General features: G+C 40.9%; 1 long non-coding RNA gene across 2 annotated transcripts; it reads right to left on the bottom strand.

Moving 5' to 3' along the window:
• Positions 1-1,747: 1,747 nt before the first annotated feature.
• Positions 1,748-20,903, bottom strand: LOC124391498. 2 transcript variants are annotated; one of them, XR_006926990.1, is made up of 3 exons: positions 20,648-20,903; positions 3,213-3,307; positions 1,748-2,133 (listed from the first exon to the last, which is right to left on the bottom strand). It is a non-coding gene; the product is annotated as an uncharacterized LOC124391498 (long non-coding RNA). The 2 variants fall into 2 exon arrangements; XR_006926989.1 differs by lacking the exon at positions 20,648-20,903 and adding an exon at positions 10,708-10,932.
• Between the last annotated feature and the right edge of the window lie 382 nt (positions 20,904-21,285).

A 21,285-nucleotide genomic window follows, 5' to 3' on the forward strand; every position in this document is an offset into this window, starting at 1 on the left:
AGACACAACTCCCTACTTTATACCGTACAATTTAGCATATAGCAATATAAAAAGTATGCAGAGACCTTGAAATTGTGAGCGGCACTCAGAGACAATCACTTGTGAACAGAAGGCGTTTAATGAATGGGACTACGTAACACAGAACTAAACTAAACACAAACATAAATAGGAGGAAAAGAGAAATTAGAAAAATGGAGAGAGATAAAGAAAAGAAAGAAAGAAAAGAAAGAAAGAAAGAAAGAAAGAAAGAAAGAAAGAAAGAAAGAAAGAAAGAAAAAGGAATGGCAAGTTTAACCTCAAATTGACCACAACCTAATGAGAATCTTTAAGGAATCAAAATTCACCCTGATAAAGGGGCTTGATCTCTTTCATCTTGATTCTTTGGGTGAGGTCCTTGGAGGTAAAGCTTGCCAGAAGAACTGTCTCAAAGGAAGGTTTGATCCACGATTGGTTGGGGTTCAGGACATTTAAAGGCCCCTAGCCACAACTATTTTTGGAATGGCCAATACCAGGCATGAACTTTTTAGATGGAAAAACTTTCTTTGTCTCGGCCTGCTTGCATGTCTATGCAAAAAAGTACGGTACACGTCCTGATCATATAAAATGCACCATTATTTGAGAAATAAAGAGCAGATCATTTTTATATTAAGCATGAAAGGAAAAGACAGCATTGAGGCAGAGATATATTGATACACCTGGACATAAGCCTCTAAAGTGTAACTAATGTCAATTTAGAGGTATATGCTAGGTTGATATGATAAAGGGGAATACATACAACACATGCATATATCATATGAAATTTGGAACATGTTATTATGGCCTAAATAAAGAAAATGTCTCCAAGTGTGCTTCGTTGGTAGGGGCTGATTTTAGAGCGTGAACTGCCTTATCATTTGAATGCCCTTTGAAGTCAGCTGGAGAGAACGGAGACAGCCTTTTTATTTCCTTTGTGTCATTAAGGAAGATAATTTGACATAAGACGCCCCAATATAACTGTAGACTGTGAGGCCCAGTCTGTGATTGATATGCAGATGTTAAAGGTTAAAAGTGGTGTCAGGGTCATGCGTTCACCTATTCAACAAAAGGATCCTACCCAGACCCTACAACTGATTGATGTCTATTACAATTATCATGAGCCCAAAACCTTCTTTTCAACTACTTCAAAAACAATCTGGCAAATAAGGCCACCAGTGTTGTGGCAAAACATTTTATTTTACTCTCTAAATGTTCTGCTTGCTGTTGAACTGATGCTGGACTGTATGTTGGTAATAAGTAGAAACACCAAGCATCAAAAGTTCAAAACAGAGTGTGTGCTTGACCCTGATTGGTGACTTGATGTGTGTTTGACCAGTTAAGTTTTTATCCCTATAAATAAAAAGGAAAGACTGATTTTGAGTTGTAGTTGAGTAAATAGTAAAATATATGACTTTGAAATGTAGTGAAGTAAAAGTCTCTCTAAATGGAAATACTTCAGTAAAGTACAGATACAACGAAAAAGCTACTTAAGTACAGGAACGAATTACATTTACTACCTTACTGTCCACCGCTGCCAGTTGCCTTGGTTTGTTCATACTGCTTGATTCAGCAGCTTCATATCAATAATTATTCTGTTGTAATACTATTTGAACTTGATGTCATTCTACACTGAAACAGTTTGTATCGGTCCTTATATGTGCATATTGTAGTATAAGTTTACTTAATTAATCCAATTCTCCAAAGAAAAATGGCACTTTTTTCACTCCTTACATTTTTATTTACATTAGAATTTAAACAGTCTTTTCTGCTTTCAAGCATTCAATCAGATATTTATAAATTTAGGAAGATCTATCAGTTTTAGGAAGATTTTTTTAAACCATCATTTTGGCTTGATACTTCCACCATTACATAAATAATATTATAGAACATAACCTACACATTCCCTTTTAGTATCGTTTCTCGGTTGGGGTTTTCACCCTTGCTAAGAATGAACATACTACTTGCTCTAAAAAGCCTACATTTAAGAAACAGCTCAAGAATTGAGTTAATCTTTTTCTGTAGTTTTAGTTTTCTTGAAAAAATTTTTCCATCTGGTTGCTCTCGAAATTTCACTGTGATGTTCTTGAACAGCCCATGATTCTTCAGTGTTTGCTCGATCTAAAAAACAGAATTGCATATTCATTACTAATCTGTAAAAAGTATAAAAACAAAAGGGACAGATACTGAACACAACAGTCAGACTGCGATTAGGATGTATATTATAATGTATAAGTCCCCTTCTTCTTCTTTCGTCTGCATACTACTCTGTCCTCTACATCTGCCTCTTTCAAACCAACTACCTGCACATCTTCCCTCATTACATCCATAAAGCTCTTCCTTGGCCTTCCTCTTCTCCTCCTTCCTGGTGGCTCCATCCTCAACATTCTCCTACCAATATACAGTGTAACCTCAATATTTGCTGGGGTTACATTCAATGACTTTTTGCAAGTAACAAAAGGTTAGAGGTAGAGGTTTAGACTCTCTTCTTTTGATGGTTCCTTTTTCAAAGGGAATTGTACATGTACTGTACTGTAAACTCAACAAAAAATGTGAATTACTTGTCATAAATGTTTTATTTACTTCTTTAAATGAATAATATAATAATAAAATAGTTTTTCCAAACATTTTTATGTAATTTATTAGTATTAACTCTATTTTTCGTGAGTTACAGGTCTCTTTATCTGCACTCTTTTCTTTACTTCTCACTTCCATTACTTTGCACTGTTGAGCCCAGATACCCAAACTCCTCCACATTCACCAACTCTTCTCCCCTCCACTGCCCTCCCTCTCATTCACACACATGTACTCTGTCTTACTCCTTCTGACTTTCATTCCCCTTCTCTCCAGCACGTACCTCCACCTCTCCAGGCTCTTCTCAACCTGCTCCCTACTCTCACCATAAATCACAATATTTTCCACAAACATCATAGCCCACGGTGACTCCTGTCTGACCTCGTCTTCAACCTGTGCATCACCACTGCAAACAGGAAAGGGCTCAGAGCCCATCCTTGATGCAGTCCCAACTCCACCCTGAACCAGTCTGTCTTACCTACTGCACACTTCACTGCTGTCACACTGTCCTCAGATATGTCCTATATTATAGTGTGCATGTGTGTGTGTGTGTGTATGTAAGTGTCACAGATTCATGTTCTATCTGCAGTAATGAGAACAGGAAATGTCTCATGAAACAAACCCACCTGCTCCAAAATGGCCACTTTCAGAGCAGGATTATGTGGATCCTGATTGGACCGGACCTCTATCTTTATGGTTTGTTGTTTTTTTAATGGTGGATCTGGAAATGTAAAGAAACATACAATACAAAGTTGAATGCACAATTAGATTTTAAAAGAGATGTGTCTGCATATGAAATTTAATATAACTTTATCTTACTGTACCTAAGTAACAGATGAAAGGCATTATGTTATGTAAAGGGGCAAATCCTGTGGAGAAGAGTACATTTTTTTTTTGCTAAATGTAATTTAAATTTGTGATTAATTAAATTAAAACATTTTATTAATTTGCATATTTCCTACATAATCTTCAGATGGAATTTCCTACAGAATCCTTTGCTATTAAATATATTTATGAATTTTTTTTATTCTGTTATTGAAAATATCTATCTAAACACAATAATCTCAATATTTCTTTAACTACACAATATCGGCAAAAGTCTCGGGAAACTAACTTTTAGCTTTATAGTGGTGTTGTCTTTAGTGCTGTTTCTTTTAAATATTAGCATTTGTTGCTGGATTTGGTCGTATAAGCCTTGGCTTCCAGAAGATCCAGTGCCTAAACTAGGTGCGCGCAGACACACACACACACACACACTTTTCTCACCTGCAATTAACAGGAATATGAACAGATGCTGCTTCATCACTAAAATGTTGTCCTTAAACTCACTGAAACTCCTGATCAATTATATAAATGCAAACACATCACTACGTATGATTATATAACTTAGCACAAAGCAATTCAGGTTATTTGTAGTGTTGTTATCATTCCTTAATGCTTGTTGGCTGTATGAGATGTGTGCAAGCCTGTTCTGAGTGAATAAACTCACTGTTGATGGAGAAATTGCTACTAAATCGCAAAATCTGGAGAGACGCTGGGCCTCACGTTGTGCACGCGCCATCTTGGTCTTACATAGTGATCTTTAACAATGGATACAGCCTTATTAGGACACATGGAAATCTCCATAAATGCTGAGAGATTTCTTTACCATGACACTAACAGAAAAGAACCATAGAGTAGGGTTAAAGGCTTTATGCAGAGGTGGAGAGTAATTAACTTGCATTACTGTAAATTTGTATATTTTGTGTACAACATCATTGAAAGTAGTTTTTAAAATCTGTAATATTTCTTTTACTTATCTTTTGTTTAAAGTATTGTACTTTAATACATAAATCATATCTGTTACTGAGTAAAAGAATAAATAAAATAAAGATAATGCAATAGGAAAATAAAAACATTGCTAATGTTGGTTAGCACCAGTTGAAAATAAATGGGGACTTGGGTCAAAATTGTCAATGAACATTGCACAATGGATGAACACTGCTCTATTAATTACGATAAAAGTGTCATATGAAATTATTGAAAAGTCTTATATTTTATATTGAGCATTTGTGCATTTCTTGCTGATTTACCTCAGTAGAAATATTAGATCTGAGAACCATACTCTGGTCAGTCAACAAGGTGGTATCATTAAAGAGTGAGTCCCTTGCTGACGGACCTTCATAAGGGCTTCCTGGAGCAGAGTGATTTGTGGAAATGCGTGAGGACGCAATGCACCAAGACCCAGGGGAGCTGGAGGAGTCAGAGAGAAGCAGAGTGGGCATTGTGCTGTCTCATGTGAAGCAGAGAGGCTCACCTTTGTTTTGTAAGATCTTTTGCAAAACTGACTGGCCATTTCAGGGTGGAGTTTCCATTCCATTGTCTAGACAGCAAGTCTGCTTGTCACTGTGACCTTCAGAGACTCCCTTTTGGCTTAAAAACTGAACTGTGTATTTGCCTTTTTTTAAGACAAAATAGCACATGCAAACTACTCCATCCCTTTGTCCAAAATCTTCACGTAATACAGTGCATCTAAGAAGTTTTCACAGCGCTTCACTTTTTCCACATTTTATGTTACATCCTTATTCCAAAATGGATTTAATTCAGTATTTTGCTCCAAATTCTACAAACAATACACCACAACAGCAAAACATGAAAGTTTTTTTGCAAATTAATGTCCTTTGCAAATTAATCCAAACAAACAAACAAACAAAATCACATGTACACAAGTATTCACAGCCTTCAAAATTTAGTTCAAGTGCATCCTGTTTCCACTAATCATCCTTGAGATGTTTCTAAAACTTGAGTCCACCTGTGGTAAATTTAGTTGATTGGACATGATTTGGAACACACCTGTCTATATAAGGGCACACAGTTAACAAGTCAAGTCAAGTCAAGTTTATTTCTATAGCGCTTTTTACAACAGACATTGTCTCAAAGCAGCTTTACAGAAATCAACAGTCAGGGTGAACAGTGTGTATTTGACGTGCATGTCAGAGAATAGTGAAGTCCAAGGAATTGTCTGTAGACCTCAAAGACATGATTGTATTAAGGCTGTCAGGGATCCCCCCACCACGGCCCCCTCGGTAGCTGTCAGGGATGCCCCTGCCACACCACCCTCGGTAGCAGACACGCTGCCTCATTATACCGCGCCGGCTTTGATTTCCGACAGCTGTGGCTCGTTAAGGAGATGACTATATAAACTCACGTTCTTGAGTCACAGGCTGTCGGTTTTGAATGTCATGCTGGAGATACCATGGATCCTCGACCCCCAGCCTTCCCCGCTGGTTCTGGCTCTTGACTCCATCTCCGAGGATTACTCGGTAGTGTTGGGGATTTACTTTCATTTCTGGACATTGCTTTTCGTTGTGGAGTACTCGTCCCAAGCGGACTACTTTAGTTTCTAGTTCTTCATGACTGTGTGTTTATTTTGTGTTAAAATAAAGACATGATTGAGTTACGGCCTGACAGAGGCACAGATCTGGGGAAGGGTATAGAAAAATTTCTGTAGCATTGAAGATCCCAGTGAGCACAATGGCCTCTCTCATCCATACGTGGGAGGAGTTTGGAACCACCAGGACTCTTCCTAGAGCTGGCCGCCCGGCCAGACTTATTTGATTGGGGGAGAAGGGCTCTAAAAGTGTTCCAGGGTTTTTCTGTAGAGAGGAGAACTTTCCAAACGAACAACCATCTCTGCAGTACTCCACAAATAAGGCCTTTATAATAGAGTAGCTAGACAGAAGCCACTCCTCAGTAAAAGGCACATGCCAGCCCACATGAAGTTTACCAAAAGGCACGTGAAGAACTTTCAGACCATGAGAAACATGAGAAAAATGAGGGTGAATGCAGCAAATTTACAGAGACATCCTTGATGAAAACCTGCTCCAGAGCACTATGGACCTGACTGGGACAACAGTTCATTTCCAACAGAACAACAACCCTAAGCACACAGCCAAGATAACAAAGGAGTGGCTATGGGACAACTCTGTGAATTTTCTTTGAGTGGCCCAGCCAGAGCCCAGACTTGAAATTTCGATGTTCGATTGAACATCTCTGGAAAAACCTAAAAATGACTGTGCACTGATGCCCCCCATCCAACCTGATGGAGCTTGAGAGGTTCTACAAAGAAGAATGGGAGAAACCACCCAAAAATAGGTATGCCATGCTTGTGGTATCAAATTTTAAAAAGACTTGAGGCTGCAATTGGTTTTAAAGGTGCTTCAACAAAGTACTGAGCAAAGGCTGTAAATACTTATGTACATGTGATTTTATTTTATTTTTTTTTCAATACATTTTAAAGATTTCAAACACAGTTCTTTCATGTCATTATGGGGTATTGTTTGTAGAATTTTAAGGAAAATATAGAATATAATATAGAATATTATAATCAATTTTGGAATAAGGCTGTAACAAAAAATGTGCAAAAAGAAGCTCTGTGAATACTTTCCATATGCACTTTATATATGTCAGTAATAATTTATCCAAATTAAATAGTAAAATGTTCCTTTTTCAACCTAAGCAAATGGGGATTCAGACATACAGATGATCTTTGAAGGTCAATCTGATATTTCTGTGGTGGCTTAATGCTTAATCCTGAGCAGCTGCATAACTGCCTGGTTCAGGAACTGCACCATCGTCTCTAGGTTACGGATGTAACCCTAGTTCCCTGAGGGAATGAGACGCTGCGTCAAAACGCTTTGGGAACTCCGGCCAATAGCCGACTCGCTACGTCATTGGCGGGCCACCAAAGTCCACAAATCCCATCGAATGGGGGAGGAGGGGACCCGAATCGAATCGCATAGCCCACCAAAATTGTACGCAGGACCCATAGAGATCCATGGAGCACTTCCCAGGCTGCCACTGACTCTTACAGAGCGGCTGGAGCAATGCCCTGCAGGACCCTTCAGGCGGGTCTTCTCCATCCGCAGTGATCTCTCGTGTGGAAATGGAGGAAGACTGCACCCTGAAGCACATCTTGTGGCAGGGCTAAAAGCATTGCCCCTTGTGCCAAAGCATCCAATCAGGGAACCAACCCCTCTGGGCTGGCCTCAGACCTACTCAGAGCGGCTGGCACGATGCCTGCAACCTTCAAGGCTTCCTGAGAGGCAGCGAGTCTCCGCCACCCACAGCGACCCCTCTGGTGGAGATGGGGGAAAGCACCGCTGGAGGGAGTCTGCAGAGATAACAACCTGGCCTCCCGAGCCAAGACACCTGATCAAGAAACCAACCACTCGGGGCTGGGTACTGCTCACCGGGAGAGCATAGCCACACGGTTAAAGCGTTGTTTAAAACAGTTTACTCCCTGAAGAGCTGACTAAGCATGCTCCTTAGCTAAGCAAACACCACATCGGCTGCGTGTATCCCCACCCCCTGTAATAAAGCGGGGCAAGAAGGAACACAGTCAGAATTCTGCTTGCATTTGAAGCTTATGGCTGCACAGATTCACACACGAAGCGTTTACCTGAACAACAGAAACTAGTGCTGCTACCATAGCTCCGCCAAGCTTCCTGGTTTACGTGACGTCGCCCACCGACGACATCACAAGTTGCCTATTGGCCGGATTTTGCACGTGAATCAGAGCGTGGACAACGCGGGGCGTTCGTAAAGCGTTTCGACACAGCGTGAGTTCCTAAAAGGGAACTCAGATCACAAGACCCTACCAAAGATAGTGAGGACAGCCGAAAACATAATTGAAGTCTCTCTCCTCTCTATCATGGCATTTACACCACATGCCCCTGACTGGAACATGGCTGGACAGGCCACCCTACACACACTGTGACACATTTTACACACAACTCTACACATACACACTGTGCTTATGGACTATTTTTGTTGTCTTTCCAGTCTATAAGCATTCTCATTTAGAAAAATCAAGCACAATAAATAAATAGCACAATAAGGTTATATTCGAGGACTTTAATTAATGCTCAATGATGAAAGTTGTGTGTTATCAGGTTTAATATTAATACCAAATATAACAAATTTGAGACTTACCATTTAAAAGGATTGTTCTTTTTATATTATATTTATGGCATCTGGCCAACACACTTTTCAAAGAGTTCTACAATTATCTGAGCAGTTGAATATTAAGGGCCTTGCTCATGGGCCCATCAGAGGCAGCAGGATTTGAATTCAATCAGAGGCCAATAGATGTGTAACATTTTACAAACATGTTGTTGTCTAAATATTAGCCTTTTAGCCGGCAAATCCACACAGCCCTTCCCTTTCTATAAGTGTTACAGTAGTCTAATCTTGTTGTAACAAAAGCATGAACTAGTTTTTCTACATACAATACAAGCAATATTTTTAAGGTGAAAGAAGGCTGTTATGGTAATGTCATTCACATGAGCCTCAAAGGAAAGACTATAGTTAATAATCATACCAAGGTCTTACCAAGGTGCTGTACACACTGAGATGGAAAGACCATCCAGAGATGCAACGTAATTGGAGAGTTTACTTCAAGCAGCATGTGGTCCTAGTAAACGAACTTCCATCTTATTCTAGTTGAGCAGAGGAAGTTATCAAGCATCCACTGTCTAATGTCCTTTACACACTCCTCAACATTGTTAAGCTGATCTTTCTCATCTGGCTTTGATGAAATATACAACTTTGTATCATCAGCATAGCAATGGAAGCGAATATCATGTTTATGTATAATTTCACCAGAGGCAGCATAAATAAAGAGAAAAGCAGTGGGCCTAAGGCAGATCCTTGTGGAACACCAAACTTTACCTCAGTAAAGAACCATGTGGAGAACTCACCATTTACACCAAAAAACTGATAACGATCAAGTGAAATAAGACCTAAACCAGGAGAAAGTTGTTTCCTTTATTCCAACAACATTTTCTAGTCTAGTCTAGCAAGGAGGATATTATGATCAATGGTGTCAAAAGCTGCACTATGGTCGAGCAAAACAAGTAAGTAGACACAACCCTGATCAGAGGCCAATAGCAGGTCATTTACAACCTTAACCAGCACTGCCTCTGTACTATGATGACATATAGGTGTGAGCATAATTGCTGTGCTACAACCTTTTCTAGAATCTTGGAGATAAAGGGGTCTAGTTTGGCTCTGTGCTTATTTATGACCTTCCTGCCTTTCTATTCCCATCGTGGAAAGTTTATTTTTGATTTCGGTTTTCTTGGCTTTTGGACTCCTGCTTCCGTTCGGACTCAGATTAGCTTTTCTCTATTGCTCTGTTTGCCGGCTCTCCACTTTGGACTGTTTTGGACTGTGCTCCCCCATTCACTCCCACCTCCTGCTTTGCTTTACCATTGTTTCGGACTATCTGTAATAACCCTGTGTGTGCCAGGACCTCGTGTTCAAGTATTCAGACAGACTCTTCTCCTCTGTCTGTGGTTTTCCCTTTCGGACTCTCTGTGCTTTCCAGTGGCGTCCTGCTATTGGGTCCTTCAGTGGTGGACTGTCAGGGCCAGCAAAGCCTTCTCTGCTGGCCTAAACACTATCAGAAGCACTGACCTACATTTACAACCTAAATTCTAATATTTGTTCCATTAAATTGTATTTTACAGTTTTTCCTCAGTTGCTTTGGGCCATTTCTCGAATCATCCTTAAGATTTGCAAATCAGTACGCGCATTCTAAAAAACAATGTGTACAAACAGCACAATACATTGGATTTTTTGCGCAAAATCCTTAGTACTTCTCTCAAATATAAGTATTTGTGTCAATGAACATATTATTGCCATCAAAATAAATTAAAAAGGGCTATAGAAATAAACTTGAGTTGACTTGACTTGAGTAGTGTAAAAAATTATGGGAAATGATTGTTTTGTCAATGTGACATTTATTGACTATCCTTTTGGCTTTAAACTAAACTGTGTAATTGCCTTTTTTCAGACTAAATAGTTCATGCAAACCACTACATCCCTTTGTCCAAAAACCAGCTCCCATTCCCTTGTCAGAGGCATCAATTTCAATGATGAACTGGCAGTATGTGTGAAGTAGTGTAAAGACTTGGGTGGGCATAAATAAGCTCTTGAGCTGTTATGTTATGGAGCTATATTATGAACCTCTGGTAAAAGTAAGCAAACCCCAGGAATTTCTGAAGTTGCTTCCAGGGGAAATATATAGCCATTGTATTTAAGTAACACAAGAGTGTGTGTGTGTGAGTACATACTGACCAAAACAAAGGTTCTTTGACTTCAGAAGATGTACTTCTGGTAAGATTTGACTCATTGATTAGAATTGAAAGAAAGCAAAATCGTCCAAACATCATCTCAACCTCATCCTGACCCTGTTTCTCAGGTCACATGACAGACCAGCTCATTAAAAACGCCTCCACGCCACGCCTCTAGGTCCCTCCTCATTAAAATACACATCTCCAATGGTTAACTTTGCTATGCTGGGCGTGACTGTATATTCTTTTCCTTTGTATTGATAAACTACTTGGTGAAACAAACGCTTTCTATTCCTTCACTTCCTGTCAGAGATTTCAATTTGTTCTGATTGTGTGATTTTTTTCAAAGTGCACATGTTCTAGGCGTGTTATCCAAGATAGATCATAGTTCCTTGCACAAGTTTTTACTCCCCTTTTGGACTGTAAAACTGGTTAATTGTGTAACTAATTCTCTTTTTAACTGACTTTGCGCAGAAATCTTGCTCTATGTAGAATCAGGTAAGATTCAAATTCTTATACTGTTCTCTTTGTGGTCTAGTGTGAAAAAATAAAAGTATAGATGAAACTTTCTGAAAGAAAACCTTTTCTCTTTTTCTTTAATTTTTACTTCTCAAGATTAAAGTCTAGTCTTTAACTGAGATGATTTATTTAAAATAATAACACACTTTACTTTGTGACGTGATATTTATAAGATAAGATAATATATACCTTTATTCGTCCCACAGTGGGGACATTTCTTTGTTACAGCGGCAAAGGAAAGAAATAAAAATAAATGCAAATATATAAAAAGAATATACTGTCAGGATCTCCTGGGCACACCGTGCGTGAGCACTTCCGGGTCGGCGGCCATCTTGCCATTTTTTCCCGCGTCTCCCGGTGTATATAAGGACAATCAAGACTTTAGTTCCGGGCCAGATTATTTTACCGGTTTCCTAGCCCCTGAGATCAGTCTCGCCATCCTGCCTGCTCTGTATCCTGATCCCTGTCCCTGTTCTTCTCTGCCACCCTAGTTTCCTGGTTTTGGACTTTGGACTGTTTTTCAGGTTTGTCTTTTGCTCTGCCCTGTTTTGCCTAGTTTGCCAGTTTATGGATTTTTGCACTGTTTTGGTTTTTTTGGTTTTGCTTCCCTGTATTGCCCTCTGCTTTACTATATATATTAAATTCAGGGTTTTTTTTCATAACCTTGTGTGCATCCTGCATTTGGGTCCTCCCATCCAGTCACTCTGCACCTACCGTTGCACCTGTGCTTGCTGACATATACACATACTATAATATACAGTATATACACAGTACAATGTATAAAAAATAGTATGCATTGCAGGTAGTATTTCACACAGGTGGTATTGCACGTATTGCAGGTAATATTGCATATGTTGCATGTAATATTGCACACAGGTAATGTTATTGCACAGCTAAAAAGTAATAAGTGTTGTATTTGGGTGACTGGTTTTTACTGGGAGCAGCTTTGATTGTAAAGTCTAATAGCAGCAGAGAGAAAAGACCTTCTGTAACGCTCCTTCAGACACTTAGGATGTAACAGTCTATCACTGAAGGAGCTGCTCAATGAGGTAACGGTTACATACAGGGGGTGAGAGGCGTTCTCCAGCAATGATGATAGTTTAGCTACCATCCTCCTTTCTCCCAACTCCTGTACAGTGTCCAGGGGAATCCCCAGGACTGAGCTGGCCTTCCTGATCAGCTTGTCCAGTCTCTTCCTGTCTGCAGTAGAGATGCTGCTGCCCCAGTAGACCACTCCATAGAATATGGCTGAGGCCACCACAGTGTCAAAAAAGGTCTTCAGTAGCTCTCCTTGCACTCCAAAAGAACTTAGTCTCCTCAGCGGAGAGTCTGCACTGCCCTTTCTTGTAAATTGCCTCAGTGTTGTCTGTCCAGTCCAGTTTGTTGTTTAGGTGAACACCCTAAATGTTCACTGGTGATAAAGTTTGTTTGTGCCTATAGAAATCCACTAACAGTTCTTTGGTTTTCCCTGCATTTATCTGCAGGCAGCTCCGTTGGCACCAGTCCACAAAGTTCTGTATAAGTCCTCTGTACTCCCTGTCATCATCATCCGTGATCAGACCGACGATGGCAGAGTCATCAGAGAACTTCTGTAGGTGACAGGTTGCTGAGCTGAACATGAAGTCTGCAGTGTAGACGGTGAAGAGAAACGGGGCTAGAACCGTTCCCTGCGGGGCTCCAGTGTTGCAGACAATCATGTCAGACTCACAGTCACGAGTCCTCACATACTGTGGTCGGTCTGTGAGGTAGTCCAGTATCCAGGCAGACAGATGATGGTCCACTCCCATGTACACCATCTTATCCCTCAGGAGCGCAGGTTGGATGGTGTTAAAAGCACTAGATAAGTAAAAAAAACATGACTCTCACAGTGCTCCCAGCCTTTTCCAGGTGTGAAATAGCCCGATTTAGGAGGAAGATGACTGCGTCTTCCACTCCAATGCCAGGTTGGTAGGCAAACTGAAGTGGATCCATTGATGGGCTCACCAGAGGTCGGAGATGAGTGAGCACCAGCCTCTCCAATGTCTTCATCAGATGCGAGGTCAGTGCTACTGGTCGATAGTCTCCCAAATCTTTTGGGCGTGACGGATGTTTTCCATATCTGTGGCACCTTTCCCAGCCTCAGGCAAACATGTACAGCAATATGCCGCACAGCTGGTCTGCACAGTCTGGAGCTGATGCCGTCTGGGCCTGCAGCCTTCCTCGCTTTGATCTTTCTGAGCTCCATTCTCACCTGGGCTTCTGTGAGGGGCAGTGTGTATTGGTTGGAGTGTTGACTGGAGGGAATCGGCAGGGGGGGAAGTTAGGTGTGTTGTGTATTGACTGTGAGCTGATAGCAGTGCAGAGAGAGGTGGGGCTGGAGCTGCTTGCTGTGGAAGCAGAGAAGGGGGATTGCAGCAGGGGGGACTGGAAGGGTGCAGGGGAGGGTAGCTAATCGAATCTGTTAAAGAATAGATTAAGATCATTCACCCACTTCTGGTCACCCCCAGCCTGAAAGCTGGGCTCCTTATGACCAGTGATGGTTTTGAGCCCCTTCCACACACCGCTGACGTTGTTCTGCTGCAGCTGATCCTCCATCTTTCTCCTGTAGCTAGCTTTTCCTTCTCTTTATATGCATATCCTTCTGAAGTATATGCAACAATACTTCTGGTAGTGTGACTCAATGGACAGACAGATGAACAGACAAACACACAAAATTATACAAATAAAAAAACTGTAAAAAGATAAATAAAAACAAAAATATAAACTTCTGTCTGAGCAGAAAAATCTCCTGGAATATAGTAATTAATTACTGTATATGTGAAAATGTATTTTATATTCTAGTTGTTACACAAAGACTCTGTGGCCTCTATCAATAAAACATTTCATTATGTATTTAATACATAATGTCACTGTAAGATTTGTATTTAAATCCGAAGATTTCTCTACGCTTTTGAGATCTGTCTGTCTGTCTGTCTGTCTGTCTGTCTGTCTGTTGTGGCAACACTTTTTTTATTTTACTCTCTAAATGTTCTGCTTGCTGTTGAACTGATGTTAAACTGTATGTTGGTGAGCAGTAGATACACCAAGCGCCAATCAAAACAAGTTTAAAACGGAGCATGCGCTCGACCCTGATTGGTGACTTGTTGTGTGTTTGACCAGTTAAGTTTTTATCTCCATAAATAAAAAGGGACGACTGATTTCACAAAGTGTAGTCGAGTAAAAAGTAAAATATTTGACTTTGAAATGTAGTGAAGTAAAAGTTTTTCTAAATGGAAACACTTCAGTAAAGTACAGATACAACGAAAAAGCTACTTAGTCAGTTGCCTTGGTTTGTTCATACTGCTTGATTCAGCAGCTTCATATCAATAATTATTCAGTTATAATACCATTTTAACTTGATGTCATTATACACTGACAAAGTTTGTATCGCTCCTTATATGTGCATATTGTAGTGTATGTATCCTTAATTAATCCCATTCTCCACTGAAAAAGGGCACTTTTTTCACTCCTTACATTTTTATTTACATTAGAATTTCAACAGTCTTTTCATTCAATCAGATATTTATCAATTTATAAAGATCTAAATTACACATCTACAGAGACTTTCTCATGCAACACAATATTTTTTTCACAAATTAATTTTGGCTGGGAGGCACAAGCCAGTGCACTCTTAGTGCCAGTCCCAAGCCTGGATAAATGGGGAGGGTTGCGTTAGGAAGGGCATCCAGCGTAAAACGTGCCAAATCGAATATGCGGATCACAAATAAGAATTTCATACCGGATCGGTCGAGGCCCGAGTTAACAACGACCGCCACAGGTATCGTTAGCCAACAGGGTACCGGTGGAAATTGGGCTACTGTTGGCGAAGGAGGAGAAGGAGAGGAGGAAGACGTCTACAGAGACAGCAGGAAAAGGAGAAGTGTAGGAGAGTGGAGGTTCGGGTTGGTACTTTAAATGTTGGTACTATGATGGGTAAAGGGAGAGAGTTAGTTGATATGATGGAGAGGAGAAAGGTAGATATGTTGTGTGTTCAGGAGACCAAGTGGAAAGGGAGTAAGGACAGGAACATTGGAGGTGGGTTTAAACTGTTCTATCATGGTGTGGATGGAAAGAGAAATTGTGTAGGGGTGATTCTGAAGGAAGAGTACAGTAAGAGTGTAGTGGAGGTGAAGAGAGTTTCTGATTGGGTGATGATCATGAAACTGCAAGTTGAAAGGATGATAAATGTCATCAGTGCCTATGCTCCACAAGTCGGCTGTGAGATGGAGGAGAAGGAAAGATTCTGGAGTGAATTAGATGAAGTGGTAGATGGTGTACCTAGAAAAGAACGATTGGTGATTAGGGCAGACTTTAATGGGCATGTAGGTGAAGGAAACAGAGGTGATGAGGAGGTGATGGGTAGGTATTGTTTTAAGGAGAGGAATGTAGAAGGGCAGATGGTGGTAGATTTTGCTAAAAGGATGGAAATGGCAGTGGTGAACACTTATTTTAAAAAGAAGGATGATCATAAGGTGACCTATAACAGTGGGGGAAGGTGCACACAGGTGGACTATGTTTTATGCAGGAGATGCAACCTGAAAGAGATTGGAGACTGTAAGATGTTGGCAGGGGACAGTGTAGCTAGACAGCATCGGATGGTGGTGTGTAGGATGGTGTTGGAGGCGAAGAAGAAGAGGAGGAGGAGAGTGAGGACTGAAAGAAGAATAAGCTGGTGGAAACTTAAGGAGGAAGAGTGTAGTGTGAGGTTCAGGGAAGAGGTCAGACAGGGGCTCGGTGGTGGTGAAGAGGTGTTGGATGATTGGGTAACTACTGCAGGAATGATGAGGGTGGCAGCTAGAAAAGTACTTGGTGTGACATCTGGAAATAGAAAGGAAGACAAGGAGACGTGGTGGTGGAATGAGGAAGTGCAGGAGAGCAGAGGGAGAAAGAGGTTGGCAAAACAGAAGTGGGATCGACAGAGTGATGAGAAAAGTAGGCAGGAGTACAAGGAGATGCAGCAGCAGGTAAAGAGGATGTGGCGAAGGCTAAGTTAAAGGCATAAGAGGAGCTGTATGAGAGGTTGGACACTAAGGGAGGAGAAAAGGATTTGTACCGATTGGCCAGGCAGAGGGACAGAGCTGGGAAGGATGTACTGCAAGTTAGAGCAATAAAGGATGGAGATGGAAATGTGTTGACTATTGAGAAGATGAAGGGAGTATTTTGAGCAGCTAATGAATGAGGAAAATCAGAGAGAGAGAAGGTTGGATGATGTGGAGTTGGTGAATCAGGATGTGGATAGGATTAGTAAGGAGGAAGTGAGAGCAGCGATTAAGAGAATGAAGTTTGGAAAGTCGGTTGGACCAGATGACATACATGTAGAAGCATGGAGATGTTTAGGAGAGATGGCAGTGGAGTTTTTAACCACATTGTTTAACAAGATTCTGGAAGGTGAGAGAATGCCAGAGTAATGGAGAAGGAGTGTGCTGGTACCGATCTTTAAGCATAAGGGAGATGTGCAGACCTGCAGTAACTACAGGGGAATTAAGTTGATCAGTCACACCATGAAGTTATGGGAAAGAGTAGTGGAAGCCAGGCTGAGAGAAGAGGTGACCATCTGTGAGCAACAGTATGGTTTCATGCCGAGGAAGAGCACCACAGATGCATTATTTGCTTTGAGAATGTTGATGGAGAAGTATAGAGAAGGACAGAGGGAATTGCATTGTGTATTTGTGTATTTAGAGAAAGCGTACGACAGAGTGCCAAGAAAGGAGTTGTGGTATTGTATGAGGAAGTCAGGTGTGCCAGAGAAGTATGTGAGGGTGGTGCAGGACATGTATGAGGACAGTGTGACAGCAGTGAAGTGTGCAGTAGGAACGACAGACTGGTTCAGGGTGAAGGTTGGACTGCATCAAGGATCAGCCCTGAGCCCTATTCTGTTTGCAGTGGTGATGGACAGGTTGACGGACAAGGTCAGACAGGAGTCTCCCTGGACTATGATGTTTGCGGATGATATTGTGATTTGTGGTGAAAGTAGTGAGCAGGTTGAGAAGAGCTGGGAGAGTTGGAGGTACGCACTGGAGAGAAGGGGAATGAAAGTCAGTAAGAGTAAGACAGAGTACATGTGCGTAAATGAGAGGGAGGGCAGTGGAGTGGTGTGATTACTGGGAGAAGAGGTGGAGAAGTTCAGGTACCTTGGGTCAACAGTGCAAAATAATGGAGAGTGTGTTAGGGAAGTAAAGAAAAGAGTGCAGGCAGGGTGAAGTGGGTGGAGAAGAGTGACAGAAGTGATTTGTGACAGTAGGGTATCTGCAAGAATGAAAGGAAAAGTTTATAGGACTGTGGTGAGACCTGCGATGTTGTATGGATTAGAGACAATGGCATTGAGTAAAAGACAGGAGATGGAGCTGGAGGTAGCAGAGCTAAAGATGTTAAGGTTTTCGTTGGGAGTGACAAGGATGGACAAGATTAGAAATGAGTTTATTAGAGGGACAGCCCATGTAGGATGTTTTGGTGACAAGGTGAGGAAGGCAAGGTTGAGATGGTTTGGACATGTGCAGAGAAGGGACATAAGTTATATTGGTAGAAGAATGCTGAGGATGGAGCCACCAGGAAGGAGGAAAAGAGGAAGGCCAAGGAGGAGGTTCATGGATGTGGTGAGGGAAGACATGCAGGTAGTTGGTGTGAAAGAGGCAGATGTAGAGGACAGGGTGGTATGGAGACGGATGATCCGCTGTGGTGACCCCTAATGGGAGCAGCCAAAAGAAGAAGAAGATGATTTTGGCTGGATGCTTCCACCACTACATAAATAAAATTATGTCCCATAAGCTACACATTCCCTTCAGTATCGTTTCTCTGTAGGGTTTTCCACCCTTGCTGAGACTGAACATACTACTTACTCTAACATGCCTACATTTAAGAAACAGCTCAGGAATTAAGTTAATCTTTTTCTGTTCAGTTTTAGTTTTTCTTGTAAAAAAACTTTCCATCTGGTTGCTCTCGAAATTTCACTGTGATGTTCTTGAACAACCTATGATTCTTCAGTTTTTGCTCGATCTAAAAAACAGAATAATATATTCATTACTAATCTGTAAAAACTGTAAAAAAGTGACAGATACTGAACACAACAGTCAGACTTCGATTAAAATATATACTATAATGTATATGTCTTCTTCTTCCACTTTTGGCTGCTCCCATTAGGGGTCGCCACAGCGGATCATCCGTCTCCATACCCCTCTGTCCTCTACATCTGCCTCTTACAAACCAACTACCTGCATGTCTTCCCTCAACACATCCATAAACCTCCTCCCTGGTCTTTCTCTTTTCCTCCTTCCTGGTGGCTCCATTCTCAGCATTCTCCTACAGATAAACCCCATGTCCCTCCTCTGCACATTTCCAAACCATCTTAATCACACCTCCCTCACCTTGTCTCCAAAATGTCCTTTGTGCGCTGTCCCTCTAAAAAACTTATTTCTAATCCTGTCCATCGTCGTCACTCCAAACGAAAACCTCAACATCTTCAGCTCTGCTACCTCCAGCTCCACCTCCTGTCTTTTACTCAATGCCACTGTCTCTAAACCATACATCTCAGGTCTCACCACAGTCCTATAAACGTTCCTTTCACTCTCCCAGATACTCTTCTATCACAAATCACTCCTGCTATCACTCTTCTCCACCCACTCCATCTGCCCGCACACTTTTCTTCGTTTCTCTAACACACTCTCCATTACTTTGCACTCTTGATCGCAGATACCTGAACTCCTCCACCTTCTCCACCTCTTCTCCCTGCAACCACACCACTTTATTGCCCTCCCTCTCATTCACACGCATGTACTCTGTCTTACTCCTACTGACTTTCATTCCCTTTCTCTCCAGCGTGTACCTCCACCTCTCCAGGCTCTTCTCCACCTGCTCTCTACTCTCACCACAAATCACAATATCATCCACAAACATCATAGTCTATGGAGACTCCTGTCTGACCTCGTCCTTCAACCGGTCCATCACCACTGAAAACAGGAAAGGGTTCAAGAGCCACATTTTTTTACTGTGTTACCGCAAAGAGCCACATCATACACATGGGCACACATGAACATCACCCATCCCTTCCTCTTACACACACACACACACACACACACACACACACACTGTCAGTTCAACCAAGTTCACAATAAAAAATATAATCATTTACAATAGCGTTTTTCTTTTACTATGCATGTTGCTTAGTGGAACTTCTGGCATTCCAGGTCAGAGTGCAACTGTGATTCGATAGCCATGTTAATGTCCGATATTCTGTGTTCAACAGTGTGGCAGGACAGTTGGACGTCTGATACAATGCGTTTTAGTTTGTCGTTTTTAGAAGACAAGATTTTAACAAAGTCACTGAGGCATTATTCAATGAACTCCCCTTCATTGTATGGCTTTTTAGCCCGTGCAATGTTCCAAGCCAAATTTAATTTTCCAAGCCAAATTTAAAGCTAAATTTTTGGGAAAACTGTATCTGCTTTTCTGCCGGACTTTTCAAAGTGACCAACTTGTGCTTGTGAAGTTCAGTCCCTTTTGGAAATTCCTGGTCGATGTTAGCATGGAGTGAGCTGAAGTGGCGCTGAAGATTTGCACTAATGACGCCTGACATAAGGCAGAATGACTTGCCATTACGTTCAACATAATTAATATAAACTCTCCCACTCTGTTAAAAACGTCTTGTGTTCATCTTCATATTTTCGGTTTGCTGTGCATTTTTTCCTGCCATTTTGAGAGCGAACTTGACACAAACTGTTTACTTAAAATTTAAGTAAACAATTTGCATATGGAAGTTTGTGTTTGTGTTTTTATTTTTATGTGCGTGTTCGCATCTCTTGAGTTCAATCGGTATTTTCGTCAAATGCGCATGTGTGTGAGATAAAAATACCGCAAAGTTTCCCAGTAGGGGCAAGATCATTTAAGTTTTAAAAATACCGTATTGAACTCAAGCGAAGCAAACACGCACATTAAAAAAAAAACACAAACACAAACTTCGATATGATTGTAAGAGACGCATGAAACCAGGCAAAGAGCCGCGGGTTGGCCACCCCTGCTTTATACAATCCAACCTCCACCTTGAACCAGTCTGTTGTTCCTACTGCACACTTCACTGCTGCCACACTGTCCTCAGATATGTCCTATATAATAATGTGTGTGTGTGTGTGTGTGTGTGTGTCACAGATTCATGTTCTATCTGCAGTAATAAAAACAGGAAATGCACAAGTGCAGTCTCATGAAACAAACCCACCTGCTCCAAAATGGCCACTTTCAGAGCAGGATCATGTGGATCCTGATAGGACTGGACCTTTATCTTTATGGCTTGTTGTTTTTTTAATGGTGGATCTGGAAATGTAAAGAAACATACAATACAAACTTGAATGCAAAATTACAATTAGATTTCAAAAGCGATGTGTCTGCATATGAAATTTAATATAATTATCTTACTGTACCTAAGTAACAGATGAAAGGCATTATGTTTGTGCACAATGCATCAGCAGCCTGACTGTTATTTAAATAACCACAGTTTTCATTCTTCAAGGCATTATTAGGATTTCCAAGCATCTGTCTCGAAACAGACCAAACCATGTCCAGTCTGGTACCAGATTCATTAGAACTGAGTTTTCTGTTGCATCTCTAGAACTGGCCAGATCTGTGTAATGCTGTCTGCAGTATCTCTGAGCATCAAGCCATACCATAGTGTCAGGCACATAAATATACCTCTCATCACCAGTTTTAGTTTCTAGAAAATTTAAAAATAGAAAAAATAAAGATAAATGTTTTGTCTTTTAGAAAAGAAACGATATAATATAAAATCAATATTAAAAAAACGATCCAGTATATTTATTTATCAGTGCTTTAAATATCATAAAAGAATGTTGAAAGTTCATAAAGACAAACAGTTTGTACATACAGATCAACAAAAAAGACAATTTTCCCTACTAATAAAAAATAGGAAATGTATGATGTTCATTTACCATCGAAACACACAAAAGAGATTAGTTCACTGCATGTCCAATCTAACCACCCCATACCCCATATCACTGCACACTCATCGTTTCCATACTCATTTTTAGGTTGGATAAAAAGC

Source organism: Silurus meridionalis, chromosome 9 (genome assembly GCF_014805685.1).
Source record: "Silurus meridionalis isolate SWU-2019-XX chromosome 9, ASM1480568v1, whole genome shotgun sequence".
Classification (NCBI taxonomy): Eukaryota; Metazoa; Chordata; class Actinopteri; order Siluriformes; family Siluridae; genus Silurus; species Silurus meridionalis.